The 17,887-nt window shown below is 49.8% G+C and overlaps 2 pseudogenes; both read left to right on the top strand.

Annotated features, from left to right (window-relative positions):
- The first annotated feature begins 1,814 nt into the window (after positions 1–1,814).
- LOC144669031 (U2 spliceosomal RNA) lies at positions 1,815–1,991 on the top strand (annotated as a pseudogene).
- Positions 1,992–5,337: 3,346 nt separating this feature from the next.
- LOC144669149 (U2 spliceosomal RNA) lies at positions 5,338–5,513 on the top strand (annotated as a pseudogene).
- Positions 5,514–17,887: the final 12,374 nt, after the last annotated feature.

The raw sequence follows: 17,887 nt of genomic DNA, 5'->3' as shown, positions 1-17,887 counted from the left end.
TGGGGGATGTGCTCTCCAAAATGGGCTTTGGGGAGGGAATTCGAAATTGGATCCAACTGCTCTACACTAACATCAGTAGCGCAGTCTCAATCAATGGGTGGGAAACAGATAGCTTTCCGATTAAATCTGGAGTCAGGCAGGGCTGTCCTCTCTCGCCTGTCCTTTTCGTGTGTTGCATAGAACCCTTTGCCGAGTCCATCAGGAAGGATCCGGGCATAAGAGGAGTGACGATCCCAGGCAGTGGAGGCACTCAGGTAAAAGCCTCCCTGTACATGGACGACGTCGCCGTCTTCTGCTCGGATCCGCTGTCGGTGCGCAGACTGATGCACATCTGCGACCAGTTCGAACTGGCCTCGGGAGCCAAGGTAAATCGTGGGAAGAGCGAGGCCATGTTCTTTGGGAACTGGGCTGACCGATCCTTTGTCCCCTTCACTGTCAGGGCTGACGGCCTGAAGGTGCTGGGGATATGGTTCGGAGGGACCGGGGCATGCGTTAGAAACTGGAAGGAGCGAGTGGCTATGGTGAAGAGGAAACTGGGCATGTGGGATCGACGCTCCCTCTCCATTGCGGGTAAGAACCTGGTCATCAGGTGTGAGGTACTCTCGCTGTTGCTGTACGTGGCGCAGGTCTGGCCCATTCCAGACTCCTGCGCGATGGCGATCACTCGAGCCATCTTCCGCTTTATCTGGAGGTCGAAAATGGATCGTGTCCGCAGGGACGCGATCTACAAGCCTCTAGATAAAGGGGGAAAAAACGTGCCCAACATCGCCCTCATACTGATGGCCACCTTTGTGTGCGGCTGCATCAAGCGGTGCGTAGACCCTCAGTACGCAAACACCAAGTGTCACTACGTGCTGAGGTTCTACCTGTCCCCGGTGTTGCGAAGGATGGGTCTGGCCACGCTGCCGCGGAACGCTCCAAGTAGTTGGACCGTGCCGTACCACCTGTCCCTGGTGGAAAAATTGATGCAGAAAAACACCTTTCACCACAAGTCCATCAGGCAGTGGTCAGCACATAACGTCCTAGAGGCCCTGAGGGATAAGGAGAGGGTGGACCCTGTGGGATGGTTCCCCGAGCAGACTGTCAAAGTCATTTGGCAGAATGCCTCATCGCCAGAACTTTCCAACAAGCACCAAGACGTAGCTTGGCTGGTGGTGAGAAAGGCCCTCCCCGTCAGATCCTTCCTACACGCCAGGAAGCTCACCCCCTCTGCACGTTGCCCTCGAGGTGGCTGTGGTGGGGAAGAGACCGTTGTCCACCTCCTTGTGGATTGTGCCTTTGCAAAGAAAGTCTGGAGAGAGATGCAGTGGTTGCTGTCGAGGTTCATCCCGAGCAGTTCTGTGACACAGGACTCTGTGCTCTACGGGCTGTTCCCAGGGACACACACCGAGACAAACATCAACTGCAGCTGGAGGATCATCAACTCGGTGAAAGAGGCGCTTTGGTCTGCCCGAAACTTGTTGGTCTTCCAGCACAAAGAGTTGTCCCCGACCGATTGTTGCGGACTGGCACAATCCAAAGTCCAGGACTACGTGCTGAGGGACGCACTAAAGCTTGGGGCAGCTGCCGCAAATGCGCAATGGGGAAGGGTCGCTGTCTAAGACCTTTCTACCACAGCGCACCGAGAGACTGGGAACTGTTTAGAGCCCCTCGGGCTGTACAGATCAAAATGAAAGGCTGTAAATGATTGTAATATTGTTTGTACTGATGCACCTGGTGATACATTTTGTAAAAGTTTAACCTGGATTGTACCCTTGTAATGTTGTTTTTGAAATGGTTTGGAATGTGATTGAAGATATTTTATGAATAAAGTAATATTTTTACAAAAAAAAAAAAAATCTGTTCTTATCAGTTTAATATCTGATACGTCCCTTATCTGGGGACCATATATTAAATTGATTTTTGGAGCAGGGAGATGGAATAGGGGCTTGCTCCGTCCACTCCACGCATCGACCCGGTATTGCAGTATCTCTGGGAACGGTGCACCCTCCCCTTTCCAGGGGATTTTCAATGCTAAAAATAGTTTTCTTACAAACATCTGCTTTCTTTACTTCTCAACATGTACATGTTCCAAAATCCAACTTTCTTTCTTTCTCTCTCTCTCTCTCTCTCTCTCTCACTCACTCACCCGCAGCAGCTACACACAAAAAACACGCACTCTCACCCAACACTCGCCGGCAGGGCCGGCAGCAGATTGGACGCTACGTCCAGATCCCTGATGGAAACAGTTAAGGATGCCAAGCTGCACGACGTCTTCAGCAACCCTGCAGACGGAGCGCAGCGTAGATACACCTGGTCGCGGCCAGACGGGTCCATTCGTTCCAGGATAGACTTCCTGTTTGTGTCCCGTGCATTCACAGTCAGATCCACCGAGGTCAAGCCGGTGTTCTTCTCTGACCACTGCCTCCTACTGGCGGACTGCCACTTGGAGAAGGACCTGAGGGTGGGCAGGGGGGCATGGAAGCTAAATGTGCAACTGCTGACCCCAGAGAACATTGAGGAGCTCAAGAGGGATTACAAAGGTTGGAGAACCGTGAAACCCCTCTTTGAGTCCCTGACACACTGGTGGGAAGTGATCAAGGGAAACATCAAGAGGTTTTTCATCCTCAAAGGCACCCAGAAAGCTAGAAAGGAACAGAGGGAAATGTCCCGACTCCAGAAAAAGATGCAGAATCTGCTCCGGCTGCAGTCGATGGGGGTCGATGTCAAGGAGGAGCTCCAAGAGGTGAAGGGCCAGCAAGCCTCGCACTTTGCCTCGGAGGCCTCCAAGATCATCTTCCGTTCCAGAGTCCGCTCCGTGGAGCAGGATGAGACGTGCTCACGTTTCTTCTTCCAAAAGGTACACAGAGAGCGCTCTGTGATCAGCAGCCTGAAGGAAGAAGACGGCTCAGTAAAGTCATCACGGTCCGACATTCTGAGGATCAGCAAATCCTTTTATGCCGGATTGTATGACGTGAAGCCCACAGACAGCACGGCCTCCCAGTCCTTCCTGTCCTCTATCACGGAGGTCTTAGACCACAGTACGCGGGAGAGCCTGGACAAACCGCTAACTCCTGACGAACTGACTAAGGCCCTCGAGTCCTTCGAGAAGAGTAAAACCCCCGGAAGCGACGGCTTGCCGGCGGAGTTGTATTCGGCTCTGTGGGACTTGATCGGCCCAGCCCTGCTAGGAGTGTACGAGAGTATGCTCCTGGCCGGTAGTATGTCAGAATCCATGAGGAAAGGCATCATCACCCTCATCTACAAGCACAAGGGGGAAAGGGAGGAAATTAGAAATTGGCGACCCATTTCACTGTTGAATGTGGACTATAAGATTCTGTCCAAGGTCATCGCCAACCGGGTCAAATCCGCTCTGGAATTGGTGATTCACCCTGACCAGACCTGCTCTGTGCCAGGCAGGAAGATCTCTGACAGCCTGGCGCTGCTCAGGGATACGATTGCCTATGTACAGGACAGGGGTGTGGATACCTGCCTCATCAGCTTGGATCAGGAGAAGGCCTTTGACAGAATATCGCACACCTACATGGGGGATGTGCTCTCCAAAATGGGCTTTGGGGAGGGAATTCGAAATTGGATCCAACTGCTCTACACTAACATCAGTAGCGCAGTCTCAATCAACGGGTGGGAAACAGATAGCTTTCCGATTAAATCTGGAGTCAGGCAGGGCTGTCCTCTCTCGCCTGTCCTTTTCGTGTGTTGCATAGAACCCTTTGCCGAGTCCATCAGGAAGGATCCGGGCATAAGAGGAGTGACGATCCCAGGCAGTGGAGGCACTCAGGTAAAAGCCTCCCTGTACATGGACGACGTCGCCGTCTTCTGCTCGGATCCGCTGTCGGTGCGCAGACTGATGCACATCTGCGACCAGTTCGAACTGGCCTCGGGAGCCAAGGTAAATCGTGGGAAGAGCGAGGCCATGTTCTTTGGGAACTGGGCTGACCGATCCTTTGTCCCCTTCACTGTCAGGGCTGACGGCCTGAAGGTGCTGGGGATATGGTTCGGAGGGACCGGGGCATGCGTTAGAAACTGGAAGGAGCGAGTGGCTATGGTGAAGAGGAAACTGGGCATGTGGGATCGACGCTCCCTCTCCATTGCGGGTAAGAACCTGGTCATCAGGTGTGAGGTACTCTCGCTGTTGCTGTACGTGGCGCAGGTCTGGCCCATTCCAGACTCCTGCGCGACGGCGATCACTCGAGCCATCTTCCGCTTTATCTGGAGGTCGAAAATGGATCGTGTCCGCAGGGACGCGATCTACAAGCCTCTAGATAAAGGGGGAAAAAACGTGCCCAACATCGCCCTCATACTGATGGCCACCTTTGTGTGCGGCTGCATCAAGCGGTGCGTAGACCCTCAGTACTCAAACACCAAGTGTCACTACGTGCTGAGGTTCTACCTGTCCCCGGTGTTGCGAAGGATGGGTCTGGCCACGCTGCCGCGGAACGCTCCAAGTAGTTGGACCGTGCCGTACCACCTGTCCCTGGTGGAAAAATTGATGCAGAAAAACACCTTTGACCACAAGTCCATCAGGCAGTGGTCAGCACGTAACGTCCTAGAGGCCCTGAGGGATAAGGAGAGGGTGGACCCTGTGGGATGGTTCCCCGAGCAGACTGTCAAAGTCATTTGGCAGAATGCCTCATCGCCAGAACTTTCCAACAAGCACCAAGACGTAGCTTGGCTGGTGGTGAGAAAGGCCCTCCCCGTCAGATCCTTCCTACACGCCAGGAAGCTCACCCCCTCTGCACGTTGCCCTCGAGGTGGCTGTGGTGGGGAAGAGACCGTTGTCCACCTCCTTGTGGATTGTGCCTTTGCAAAGAAAGTCTGGAGAGAGATGCAGTGGTTGCTGTCGAGGTTCATCCCGAGCAGTTCTGTGACACAGGACTCTGTGCTCTACGGGCTGTTCCCAGGGACACACACCGAGACAAACATCGACTGCAGCTGGAGGATCATCAACTCGGTGAAAGAGGCGCTTTGGTCTGCCCGAAACTTGTTGGTCTTCCAGCACAAAGAGTTGTCCCCGACCGATTGTTGCGGACTGGCACAATCCAAAGTCCAGGACTACGTGCTGAGGGACGCACTAAAGCTTGGGGCAGCTGCCGCAAAGGCGCAATGGGGAAGGGTGGCTGTGTAAGACCTTTCTACCACAGCGCACCGAGAGACTGGGAACTGTTTAGAGCCCCTCGGGCTGTACAGATCAAAATGAAAGGCTGTAAATGACTGTAATATTGTTTGTACTGATGCACCTGGTGATACATTTTGTAAAAGTTTAACCTGGATTGTACCCTTGTAATGTTGTTTTTGAAATGGTTTGGAATGTGATTGAAGATATTTTATGAATAAAGTATATTTTTACAAAAAAAAAATAATCTGTTCTTATCAGTTTAATATCTGATACGTCCTTTATCTGGGGACCATATATTAAATTGATTTTTGGAGCAGAGAGATGGAATAGGGGCTTGCTCCGTCCACTCCACGCATCGACCCGGTATTGCAGTATCTCTGGGAACGGTGCACCCTCCCCTTTCCAGGGGATTTTCAATGCTAAAAATAGCTTTCTTACAAACATCTGCTTTCTTTACTTTTCAACATGTACATGTTCCAAAACCCAACTTTCTTTCTTTCTCTCTCTCTCTCTCTCACTCACTCACTCACCCGCAGCAGCTACACACAAAAAACATGCACGCTCACCCAACACTCACAGACAGCACTCTCATCTCACAAACACTCTACCTCACTCATATAAAAACATCTTTCACTTGCAAATACACCTCTCAAACACTCTCTCAGCTGCACCTTTCGCCTCACAACATTTTAAACCAGCTCTCTGCTGCCGCTGCCGCTGCTGCTGATACAGCAACAATCAAAACTCACACCTCAAACCTCACACACTTTACACAGCTACTCCGAAACCTCTACATCCACATTCACACAATCCTTACATTGCACAAGGAGCCCATTCCCCCCGTCGTGCCTGCACCAGTTCTCCCAATGAACATTCCACCTCGTGCCTTTCTCCTGCCTTCTCCACGTAACCCGGCACATGCTTTCTTTTCAAATAATCATCTCATTCCCTCTTCAATTGAACCTGCCTCCGCCGCGCTATCAGGTGGTGCATTCCAGACCCTGGCCACTCGCTGCTCCTGTCACTTTTGCTTCTTTTGCCAGTTACTTTAAACCTGTGCCCTCTCCTTCTCGATCCTTTCCCCGGTGCAAACAGTTTCTCCCTATCTACTCTCTCCCGACCCCTCATGATTTTCAATACCTCTATCAAGTCTCCTCTCGGACTTCTTTTCCCCAAGGAATACATTCCCAGCTTCCCCAATCTTACTTCATAACTCAACTTCCTCGCCCCTGGAACCAAACTCGTAAACCTCTTCTGCACTCTCTCCAATGCCTTCACTACCTTCCTAAAATGCAAGTCAAATTGCAATCCGTCAGAGTCGGCATGGCTTTACGAAGAGTGAATCGTGTTTGACTAATTTGCTGGAGTTCTTTGAAGATGTGACAAGCAAAGTGGATAATGGGGATCCTGTAGATGTAGCATGTCTGGACTTCCAGAAGGCATTTGATAAGGTGCCGCACAAAAGATTAATACACAAGATAAGATCACACGCAGCTAAGGGTAATATATTAGCTTGGCTAGAGGATTGGCTAACCAACAGAAAGCAGAGAGTCAGGATTAATGGGTCTTTTGTGGATGGCAAGCTGTAACTAGTGGGGTGCCACAGGGTTCGGTCCTTTGGCCCCAACTATTTACTTGGATTCAGGGGTAGAAGGTACTATAGCTAACTTTGCAGATGACACCAAAATAGGTGGGAAAGTAAGTTGCAATGAAGAAATAAGAAATTTACAAATGGATTTGGACAGGTTAGGTGAATGGGGCAAAATTTGGCAGATGGAGTTTAACGTGGATAAGTGTGAGGTTATCCATTTTGGTCAGAAGAATAAAAAGGTGACTTATTATTTAAATGGAGAGAAACTTCAGAAATGCTTCAGCACAGAGGGATCTGGGTGTCCTCGCGCATGAATCGCTGTAAGCTAGTATGCAGGTACAGCAGGTAACAAGGAAGGCAAATGGAATCGCTTCTCGGCCTTTTGGCAAAGATCAAGTGTAGTCGTGAAGCAATGGCTATAACCAGTCGAGCCCCATATCATGGGGTACGTAACACCGTTCGGGTGACGGTGAAGGACAGCGAAGCTTTCTTTACTTTCCAACATGTACATGTTTCAAAACCCAATTGGATCCAACTGCTGTACACTAACAGCGCAGTCTCAATCAATGGCTGGGAATCAGATAGCTTTCCGATTAAATCAGGAGTCAGGCAGGGCTTCCCTCTCTCCCCTGTCCTGTTTGTGAGTTGCATAGAACCCTTTGCTGTGTCCATCAGGAAGGATCCGGGCATATGAGGAGTGACAATCCCAGGCAGTGGAGGCACTCAGGTCAACGCCTCCCTGTACATGGACGATGTCGCTGTCTTCTGCTCGGATCCGCTGTCGGTGCGCAGACTGATCCAGGTCTGCGACCAGTTCGATCTGGCCTCGGGAGCCAAAGTAAATCGTGGGAAGAGCGAGGCCATGTTCTTTGGGAACTGGGCTGACCGATCCTTTGTCCCCTTCACCGTCAGGGCTGTCGGCCTGAAGGTGCTGGGGATATGGTTCAGAGGGACCGAGGCATGTGTTAGAAACTTGAAAGAGCGAGTATCAATAGTGGAAAGAAAAGTGGGCATGTGGGAGCGACGCTCCCTCTCATTTGCGGGTAAGAACCTGGTCATCAGGTGTGAGGCACTCTCGCTGTTCCTGTACGTGGCGCACGTCTGGCCCATTCCAGACTCTTGCGCGATGGCGATCACCCGAGCCATCTTTAGCTTTATCTGGAGGTCGAAAATGGATCGTGTCCGCAGGAACGTGATGTACAAGCCTCTGGATAAAGGGGGAGAATACGTTCCCAACATGCCCTCAAACTGTGTGCGGCTGCATCACGCTGTGCGTAGACCCTTGGTACGCAAACACCAAGTGTAACTATGTGTTGAGGTTCTACTTGTCCTCAGTGTTGCGAAGGATGGGTCTGGCCACGCTGCCGCGGAACGCTCCAAGTAGTTGGACCGTGCCGTACCACCCGTCCCTGGTGGAAAAATGTATGCAGAGAAACACCTTTGACCACAAGTCCATCAGGCAGTGGTCGGCACATATCGTCTTAGAGGCCCTGCGGGAAAAAGAAAGGGAGAATCCTGTCGGATGGTTCCCCAGCAGACTGTGAAAGTCATTTGGCAAAATGCCTCATCGCCAGAACTTTCCAACAAGCACCAAGACGTAGCTTGGCTGGTGGTGAGAAACGCCCTCCCGGTCAGATCCTTCCTACACGCCAGGAGTCTCACCCCCTCTGCATGTTGCCCTCGAGGTGGCTGTGTTGGGCACGAGACCGTTGTTCACCTCCTTATGGATTGTGCCTTTGCAAAGAAGGTCTGGAGAGAGATGCAGTGGTTTCTGTCGAGGTTCATCCCGATCAGTTCTGTGACACAGGACTCTGTGCTCTGCTGGCTGTTCCCAGGGACACACACCGAGAGGAACATCAACTGCAGCTGGAGGATCATCAACTCGGTGAAAGAGGCGCTTTGGTCTGCCCGAAACTTGTTGGTCTTCCAGCGCAAAGAGTTGTCCCCGACTGAGTGTTGCAGACTGGCACATTCCAAAGTCCAGGACTATGTGCTGAGGGACGCACTAAAGCTTGGGGCAGCCGCCGCAAAGGCACAATGGGGAAGGGTCGCTGTCTAAGACCTTTTGTGCTACAGCGCACCGAGAGACTGGGAACTGTTTAGAGCCCCTCGGGCTGTACAGCTCAAAATGAAAGGCTGTAAATGATTGTAATATTGTTTGTACTGATGCACCTGGTGATACATTTTGTAAAAGTTTAACCTGGATTGTACCCTTGTAATGGTGTTTTTGAAATGGTTTGGAATGTGATTGAAGATATTTTATGAATAAAGTATATTTTTGCAAAAAAAATCTCTCTCCAGACCTTCTTTGCAAAGGCACAATCCACAAGGATGTGAACAACGATCTTGTCCCCACCACAGCCACCTCGAGGGCAACATGCAGAGGGGGTGAGACTCCAGGCGTGTTGCGGATTCCCTCCCCAAATCCCATTTTGGAGAGCACATCCACCATGTTTGTCCAGACTCTCCCATGTACTGTTATCAAAGCCCTTTGTAATGGTGGACAGGAAGGACTGGGACTCCGTACTGTCTGTGGGCATCACATCATACAATCCGACATAAAAGGATTTGCTGATCCTCAAAATGTCGGACTGCGATGACTTTACTGAGCTGTCTTCTCCCTTCAGGCTGCTGATCACAGAGCTCTCTCTGTGTACCTTTTGGAAGAAGAAACGTGAGCACGTCTCATCCTGCTCCACGGAGCGGACTCTGGACCGGAAGATCATCTAGAGAGGCCTCCGAGGCAAAGAGCGAGGCTTGCTGGCTCTTCACCTCTTGGAGTTCCTCCTTGATATCGACCCCCATCGACTGCAGCCGGAGCAGGTTTTTCTGGATAAAAGCAAAAAACTGCGGACGCTGGATATCCAAAACTAAAACAAAAAGACCGGAAAAACTCAGCAGTTCTGGCAGCATCTGCGGAGAGGGACACAGTTAACGTTTCAAGTCCGAATGACCCTTCAACAGAGAAGTTCTGTTGACGGGTCATTCGGACTCGAAACATTAACTGTGTCCCTCTCCGCAGATGCTGTCAGACCTGCTGTGTTTTTCCAGGTATTTTTGTTTTTGTTCAGGTTTTTCTGGAGACGGGAAACGTTCCCCCAGCCTCTCCCTCTCTCTCTTGCCTTCTGAATACCTTTGAGGGTGAAAACCTCTTCATGTTACTAACAAAAACACATGAACATATGAATTAGCAACAGGAGTCGGCCTCTCAGCCTTTCAAGCCCACTTCGCCACTCAATAAGCTCCCGGCTGATCTGATCGTAACCTCATTTCCACATTACCCCCTACCCTCGATAACCTTTCATCCACTTACTTCTCAATAATTAAAAATATGCAACGATTCTGCTTCCATCGCCTGTTGAGGAAGAGAATTCCAAAGTTTCACGACTCTCTGAGAGAAAAGAATTTCCCCTCACCTCTGTCTTAAACAGTGGCCCCAAATACAAGATTCTCCCACAAGAGGAAACATCCTCTCCACATCCACCCTCTCAAGGCCCCTCAGCTTCTTGTATGTTTTAATCAGGTCGCCCCTTACTCTTCTGAACTACAGCAGATACAGGCCTAGCCTGTCCAATCCTTCCTCATAAGGCAATCCGCCCAATCCAGGTACTAGCTGGGTAAACCGTATCTGAATGGCTTCCAACGCATTGACATTCTTCCTCAAATAAGGAGACCAATAGTGTACACAGTGCTCCAGATGGGGTCACACCAATGCCCTGAATAACTGAAGCATCAGCTCTCTACTTTTCTATTCAACAGTGAGGCCCGAGTGCGCAGGCGCAACTGTTGCTGACGCCTTTCCAGTCAGCGGAAGGAGTTACAGTATTTTCAGTGGTAGCAATAGAATCAACATCAGTGCTGCCTCTATTAAATAGCTCAAGGAACGCTGCTTATGGAAAACAAAGAAAAGATTGCTTTCTATTATTCTGCCTGGTGCGTTGGTTTATTTTAGATTTTACTTTTCTGATTGTGCAATTTAATTAACGGTAATTAATGTTCAGTTCAGGGATCTGTCACCTGCAACATTAAATGACATTTGATTTTGTGTTATTGGCCTGAGTTTGCTTCATTTGTTCTGCAGGTGCAGCGTAGGCCAATGTTTAATGATGCACCGAAATATCGCGAGAGTGCGCGTTGACGTTGGGACGCTCGGCTGATGTCAACATGTGTCATTTCAGGCTCGAGTGAATGGGACACGCGCCCGCCCGCCAAGCGAAAAATTCTGCCCATTGAGTTCAGTCTTTAGCCTGATTTGGGCAGTGAAAGAAGTTGTTTTGGACAATGGAGCCCCAAATACTGGAAAACCGTTCAAACAAAAGCACCATTCACTTGCAAATACACCTCTCCACCACACTCTCTCTCTCTCTCTCTCTCTCCCTCACTCCACTGCAGCTTTTACCTCACAACATTTTAAACCAGTTCTCTGCTGCCGCTGCTGATACCGCTCTTAAAAGTACAGCAAGCTCCCAGCTCAAAGCTCATAGACTTTACACAGCTGCTGACAAGCGTCTAAATTCACGATCACACAATTGTTACGGTGCATAAGCAGGCCAATCGGCCCATCGTGTCTGTACTGGCTCTCTGAATGAGCATCTCAATACCGAGTGTCATTCTCCTACCTTCTCCCAGTAACCCTACAGATTGTTTCTTTTCAACTAATTATCTAATTCCCTCTTGAATGCTTTGATTGAACCACACTCTCAGTCAGTGCGTTCTGGACCCTAGCCACTCTGTGTGAAAAAGCTTTCTCTCAAATCGTTTTTGCTTCTTCTGCCAGTTGCTTTAAATCAGAGCCCCTCGGGCTGTCCAGCTCACAATGCATTGAATGCATTGAATGCTAATTGTATTATAATTGTATTGAAGCACCTCAGAGAGCAACTTGATGGATGTTGATAACTCCAACCCCATTGTCTGACTGTCTGTAATGACCAGATTGAAATGATTGTAATATTCATTGATCGTATTGATGCACCTGGTGATCCATGTGTAAAAGTTGAATCTGACTGTACTTTTTGTGATGGTGAATTTGAAATATTTTGGAATGTTCTTCCAGATATTTTATGAATAAAGCATATTTTTCACAAAAAACGTTTCAGTTCTTCAAAAGAATCCCACCTCAGCAGCACCCCTCCCCTAGCCATGAGGTGGAACCTGGTGGGGGATGGGGGCAACAGCTAAAGCGAGACAAGACCTGTTGGAGTGGATGGCTCCCTTACATGTGCAAATCAGGACCCAGACGCTTCATGTGGGGCCGACAGTAAACTATTAAAAAAAGCTTTACTGCCGGACATTCGGAAAACAATCTCAAAATTACAGAAGCTGCAACATGACACAGCTCAGCCCAATTGAGGCCGTGCAATACAATGAGACAAATTATCAACTTTTGCCGTCACACCATTATTTCCTTCACAATCACTTGAGATTCCATTTTTACAATGTTTATCCGTCCTTCTCCAAGGTTATTTTCTACAACATTTTAGGAATTTTTCAACCTCAACCTGCATTTGAATGCAAGGCAAACTTGGGAACAAAATCACTTGTGAGCACAGAACAATATCTGCCAGGTTGCACCAATTTCCTCTCACTTTACTTTTAATCATCTCCCCATCATTTCATGAAGCCCCTGTGCGACAGGCAAGGTGAGTGGGAAGGGGCAGCAGAAAAGAACAACCGTGCAGATTGAGCAACTTGCAGAAAGGAAAAGGCTTGTTCTAGGAAAGTGAAAATTATCTGCGCTGTAAATACATCTTGCACAACATTTTGAACTTGATCTTCAAACTAGCATGCTTACCTGAGTGTCTTTGCTGCTCAATTCTCCCAGATCTCAGCTTTCCTCTTTTCAATTGAATTTGTCTTGGTCTCTTGTGCTTAGCACAGTTTTCAGGTTCCTCCTGGCAATGCACTGGGCTGGTCAATTCTTGTGAGTGCTCCGTGATAGATCAACACTCGGTATTTCTGTCCTCAGCAGTGGCTGCTAACCTTTGATTGTTTCAATCAAGGCTTGTATCAGTAACATCCATGCGGAAATTAAAATGCCGCTACTCTCTTCGCTCACTGCTCCTAGTCTGGTCTTTTCCTCACACTGAATTTGAATAAACATTCCAGGCTGCTGAATCGATCAGATATCAGGGACAGAGAGAAGCCCAACACCTTGACTCCTCCCCTCAGCCCAGTAAACAACAGTCACTGTACTTGATTTGCTGTTGATCTCTAAGCTTGTGAAAAAGTACATTTTGTTTCATAAAATGTGTAAAGCTACATTCCAGAACAGTTCAAATTTAACACATCAGTTTCATTCCATACAGGGTGCCTCACTACACTTAGAGTTAAAGGTTACATTACAGCATTCATTTCATGTTAAACATACAGCCCGAGGGGTTTTACACAGCTTCCAGCAAGACTTGGCTTGGCCGGTGGTGAGAAAGGCTCTTCCAGTCTTTTTTCATTCATTTACACAGGACGTGGGTATCACTGGCTAGACCAGCATTTATTGCCCATCCCTAATTGCCCTTGAGAAGGTGGTGCTGAGCTGCCTTCTTGAACCGCTGCAGTCCATGTGCTGTGGATACACCCACATTGTGTTAGGGAGCGCTTCCAGGATTTGGATCCAGCGACAGTGAAGGAACGGTGACATATTTCCAAGCCAGGATGGTGAGTGGATTGGAGGGGAATCTGTAGGTGGGGGTGTTCCCATGTGTCCGTTGTCCTTGTCCTTCAGATGGTAGTGGTCGTGGGTTTGCAAGGTGCTGCCTAAGAAACTTTGGGGAGTTCCTGCTGTGCATCTAGCAGAAGGTACAGACTGGTGCCGCTGTGCGTTGGTGGTGTTGGGAGTGAATGTTTGTGGATGGGGTGCCAATTAAGCGGTCTGCTTTGTCCTGGATGGTGTCAAACTTCTGGAGTGTTGTTGGAGCGGCACTCACCCAGGCAATTGGAGCGTATTCCATCACACTCCTGACTTATGCCTTGTAGGTAGTGGACAGACTTTGGGGAGTCAGAAGGTGAGTTACTCGGCGCAGGATTTCTGGCCTCTGACCTGCTCTTGCAGCCACAGTATTGAGATGGTAGTCCAGTTCATTTTCTGGTCAATGGTAACCCCCAGCACATTGATAGTGGGTGATTCAGCGATGGCAATGCCATTGAATGTCAAGGGGTGATGGTTAGATTCTCTCTTGTTGGAGGTGGTAATTTCTTGGCACTTATGTGGCGTAAATGTTACTAGCCACTTGTCAGCCCAAGCCTGGATATTGTCCAGGTCTTGCTGCATTTGGACATGGGCTGCTTCAGTAACTGAGGAGACACGAACGGTCCTGAACATTGTGAAATCATCAGCGAACGTCCCCGCTTCTGACCTTTTGATGGACGGAAGGTCATTGATGAAGCAGCTGAAGATGGTTGAGCTGAGGATACTACCCTGAGGAACTCCTGCACTGTTGTCCTGGAACTGAGATGATTGACCTCCAACAACCACAACCATCTTCCCTAGTGCTGGGTATGACTCCAACCAGCGGAGAGCTTCCCCCCATTTCCCATCGTCTCCAGATTTGATCGGGCTCCTTGATTCCACACTCGGTCAAATGCTGTCTTGATATCAAGGTCAGTCACTCTCACGTCACCTCAGGAGTTCAGCTTTTTTGTCCATGCTCGAACCAAGGCTGTAATGAGGCCAGGAGCTGAGTGACCCTGGCCAAACCCAAACCTGTCAGTGAGCAGGTTATTGCTAAGCAATGGCCGCTTGATTGCGCAGTTGATGACCCCCTTCCATGACTTTACTGATGAACGAGAGTAGAGTGATGGGGCGGTAACTGGCTGGGTTGCGTTTGCCCTGATTTGTCTGTACAAGACATACCTGGGCAATTTTCCACATTGACGGGTAGATGCCAGTGTGGTAGCTGTACTAGAACAGCTTGGCTAGGGGCACGGCATGTTCCGGAGCACAAGTTTCAGTACCATTACCGCAATATTGTCAGGGCCCATAGCCTTTGCAGTATCCAGTGTCTTCAGCCATTTCTTGATATCAAGTGGAGTGAATCGCTTTGGCTGAAAACTGGCATCTGTGATGCTGAGGACCTCAGAAGGAGGTCGAGATGGATCATCCACTCGGCATTTCTGGCTGAAGATTATTGCAAGTGCTTCAGCCTTATCTTTTACACTGATGTGCTCCGCTCCACACTTGGTCAAATGCTGTCTTGATATCAAGGTCAGTCACTTGACTCTGTCTGTCATTTGCTGCTTATGCTGTTTGGCTCGCAAGTCGTCCTGTGATGTAGCTTCACCAGGTTGACACCTCATTTTTAGGTATGCCTGGAGCTGCTCCTGACATGCCCCCCTGCACTCTTCAATGAACCTGGGTTGAACCCCTGGCTTGATGGTAATGGCAGAGCAGGGAACTTGCCGGTTTATGAGGTTAGAGATTGTTTCGAGTACAATTCTACTGCTGCTGATGGCCCACAGAGCCTCATGGATGCAGTCTTGAGTTGCTAGGTCTGTTTGAAATCCATCCCATTTAGCACAGTGGTAGTGCTACACAACACAATAGAGGGTATCCTCAATGTGAAGATGGGACTTTGTCTCAACAAGGACCGTGTGGTGCTCACTCCTACTGATACTGTCATGGACAGATGCTTCTGCAGCAGGTAGGTTGGTGAGGATGAGGTCAAGTATGCTTTCCCCTCTTGTTGGTTCCCTCACCACCTGCCACAGACCCAGTCTAGCAGCTATGTCCTTTAGGACTCGGCCAGCTCGGTCAGTAGTGGTGCTACCGAGCCACTCTTGGCGAAATGGACATTGCCGTCTCCTACCCAGAGTACATTCTGCACCCTTGCCACCCTCAGTGCTTCTTCCAAGTGGTGCTGAACATTGGTGAACACTGATTCTTCAGCTGAGAGGGGTGGTAGGTGCTAATCAGCAGGAGGTTTCCTTGTCCATGTTTGACCTGATGCCATAAGACTTCAGAGTCCAGAGTCAATGTTGAGAACTCCCAGACCAACTCCATCCTGACTGTATACCACTGTGCTACTGCCTCTACTGGGTATAATCCTGCCAGTGGGACAGGACATAACCAGGGATGGTGATGCTGGTGTCTGGGACATTACCTGTAAGCTATGATTCAGAGTATGACCATGTCAGATTGTTGCTTGACTCGTCTGTGAGGCAGCTATCCCAATCTTGGCACCAGCCCCCGCAGGTTACTAAGGGGAACTTTGCCAGGTCGACAGCGCTGAGATTGCCATTGTCATTTCCGGTGTCTAGGTCCATGCCGGGTGGTCAGTCCGGTTTCATTCAGTTTTGACATTTTAGCGGTTTGATACAATGAGTGTCTTGCTGGGCCATTTCAGAGGGTATTTAAGAGTCACATTGCTGTGGATCTGGCGTGACATGTAGGCCAGAGCACTAAGGAGAGCGGGTTTCATTCCCTGAAGGACATTAGTGAACCAGGTGGGTTTTTACAACAATCAACAATGGTTTCATGGTCATCATTAGAATTATAATTCCAGATTTTTATTGAATTCAAATTCCACCATTTACCGTGATGGGATTTGATCCCGGCTCCCCAGAGCACTTTGCTGAGTCGCTGGATAACTAGTCCAGTGACAATACCGCTTTGTCACAACCTCCCCCAAGTCACATCCTTCCCAAACGCCTGCATTCTCACCCCCTCTGCACGTTGCCCTCGAGGTGGCTGTGGTGGGGAAGAGACCGTTGTTCACCTCCTTGTGGATTGTGCCTTTGCAAAGAAGGTCTGGAGAGAGATGCAGTGGTTTCTGTCGAGGTTCATGCCGAGCAGTTCTGTGACACAGGACTCTGTGCTCTACGGGCTGTTCCCAGGGACACACACTGAGACAAACATCAACTGCAGCTGGAGGATCATCAACTCGGTGAAGGATGCTCTTTGGCCTGAAACCTATTGGTCTTCCAGTGCAAAGAGTTGTCCCCGACGGATTGTTGCAGACTGGCACATTCCAAGGTCTAGGAATATGTGCTGAGGGACGCACTAAAGCTCAGGGCAGGGGCTGCAAAGGACTCGTTCATGTCACAGTTGCTGGAGCAACATTCTCAGAAGCTGTGTGAAGATTTATGGAGTGTGCGCAGTGCATGGTCATCATCATCTTCCTGCAATTGAGTGACTATTAGGGCCTCCCCTGCGTCTCCATGACAGAAGCATTCTCACATTCTGCCATAAGCCAGACGGGAGCCAAACGTTCACAAATGTGATGTGAGGGACTATGGTGTCTCCTCACTGCATGTCATCATCATCCTCCACAAATCTAGCAACTATGAGGGCCTCCCGAGCGTGCCTGCCTCGTCTAGCCTGTGCGAGGTCCTCATCCCCGTCATCGCCGCCTCCGAGGACCTCCTCAGCCTCATCCCCTTCGGCGTCCTCCTCATCGGAGGAGGTCTGCAGCTCCTCCAGCTCCTCCTCAGCCAGCTCGTCTCCCTGTTGGAGCGCCAGGTTGTAAAGGGCACAGCAAACGATGACCCTCAGCCACCAGTCACCTCAACGGCAAGGCTGCACTTGCCCCCCACTCCCCCTCACCCACAAAAGTCGCCTCCGAGGCAGGGCAGCACATACCCCCGACCCCCCCTGTGCCCCTGAAGCCTGGAAAGCAACAGGCAACCCCAGTGAGCTGTTCACTCACCTCCAGTTTACCCAAAGTGCAGCCGCCAAGTGCACGTCACCTCTGTGCTGTTGTGAAACACGTCAGCGTGCTTTCCCGCTGACGTGGACGGATGATCCAGCGGGGGTGCAAGAGCCTGGCGGGATGGCCTGATAATGATATGCTGGTGTATTACAATGAGGTTCCCGATGACCGATGGTGGGAAACGCGGCCTGTCGTTGGCGGGCTGAGCGGACAATCACAACCTGCCTTCCCACCATCGTGAAACCGATCGCGCCACCTATCATGCCCACCACCAGCGGGCACGGAAAATTCAGGGACAAATGCGGGTTAATTAAGAAGAGCCAGCATGGATTTCTTAAGGGAAAATGGCGTTTCCCTAACTTGCTGAAATTTTCTGAAGAGGTAACAGAGAGGGTTGGTGAAGGTGATGCTGTTGATGTGGTGTACATGGACTTCCAAAAGGCATTTGATACAGTGCCACACAGACTTGTGAGAAAAGTTATATCTCATGGAATAAAACAGACAGTAGCAATGTGGATAGAAAATTGACTGAGTGACAAG

Source organism: Cetorhinus maximus, chromosome 28, assembly GCF_964194155.1.
Source record: "Cetorhinus maximus chromosome 28, sCetMax3.hap1.1, whole genome shotgun sequence".
Taxonomy (NCBI): domain Eukaryota; kingdom Metazoa; phylum Chordata; class Chondrichthyes; order Lamniformes; family Cetorhinidae; genus Cetorhinus; species Cetorhinus maximus.
The sequence above is the reverse complement of the archived record's forward strand: the minus strand, read 5'-3'. Positions and strand labels throughout refer to the sequence as shown.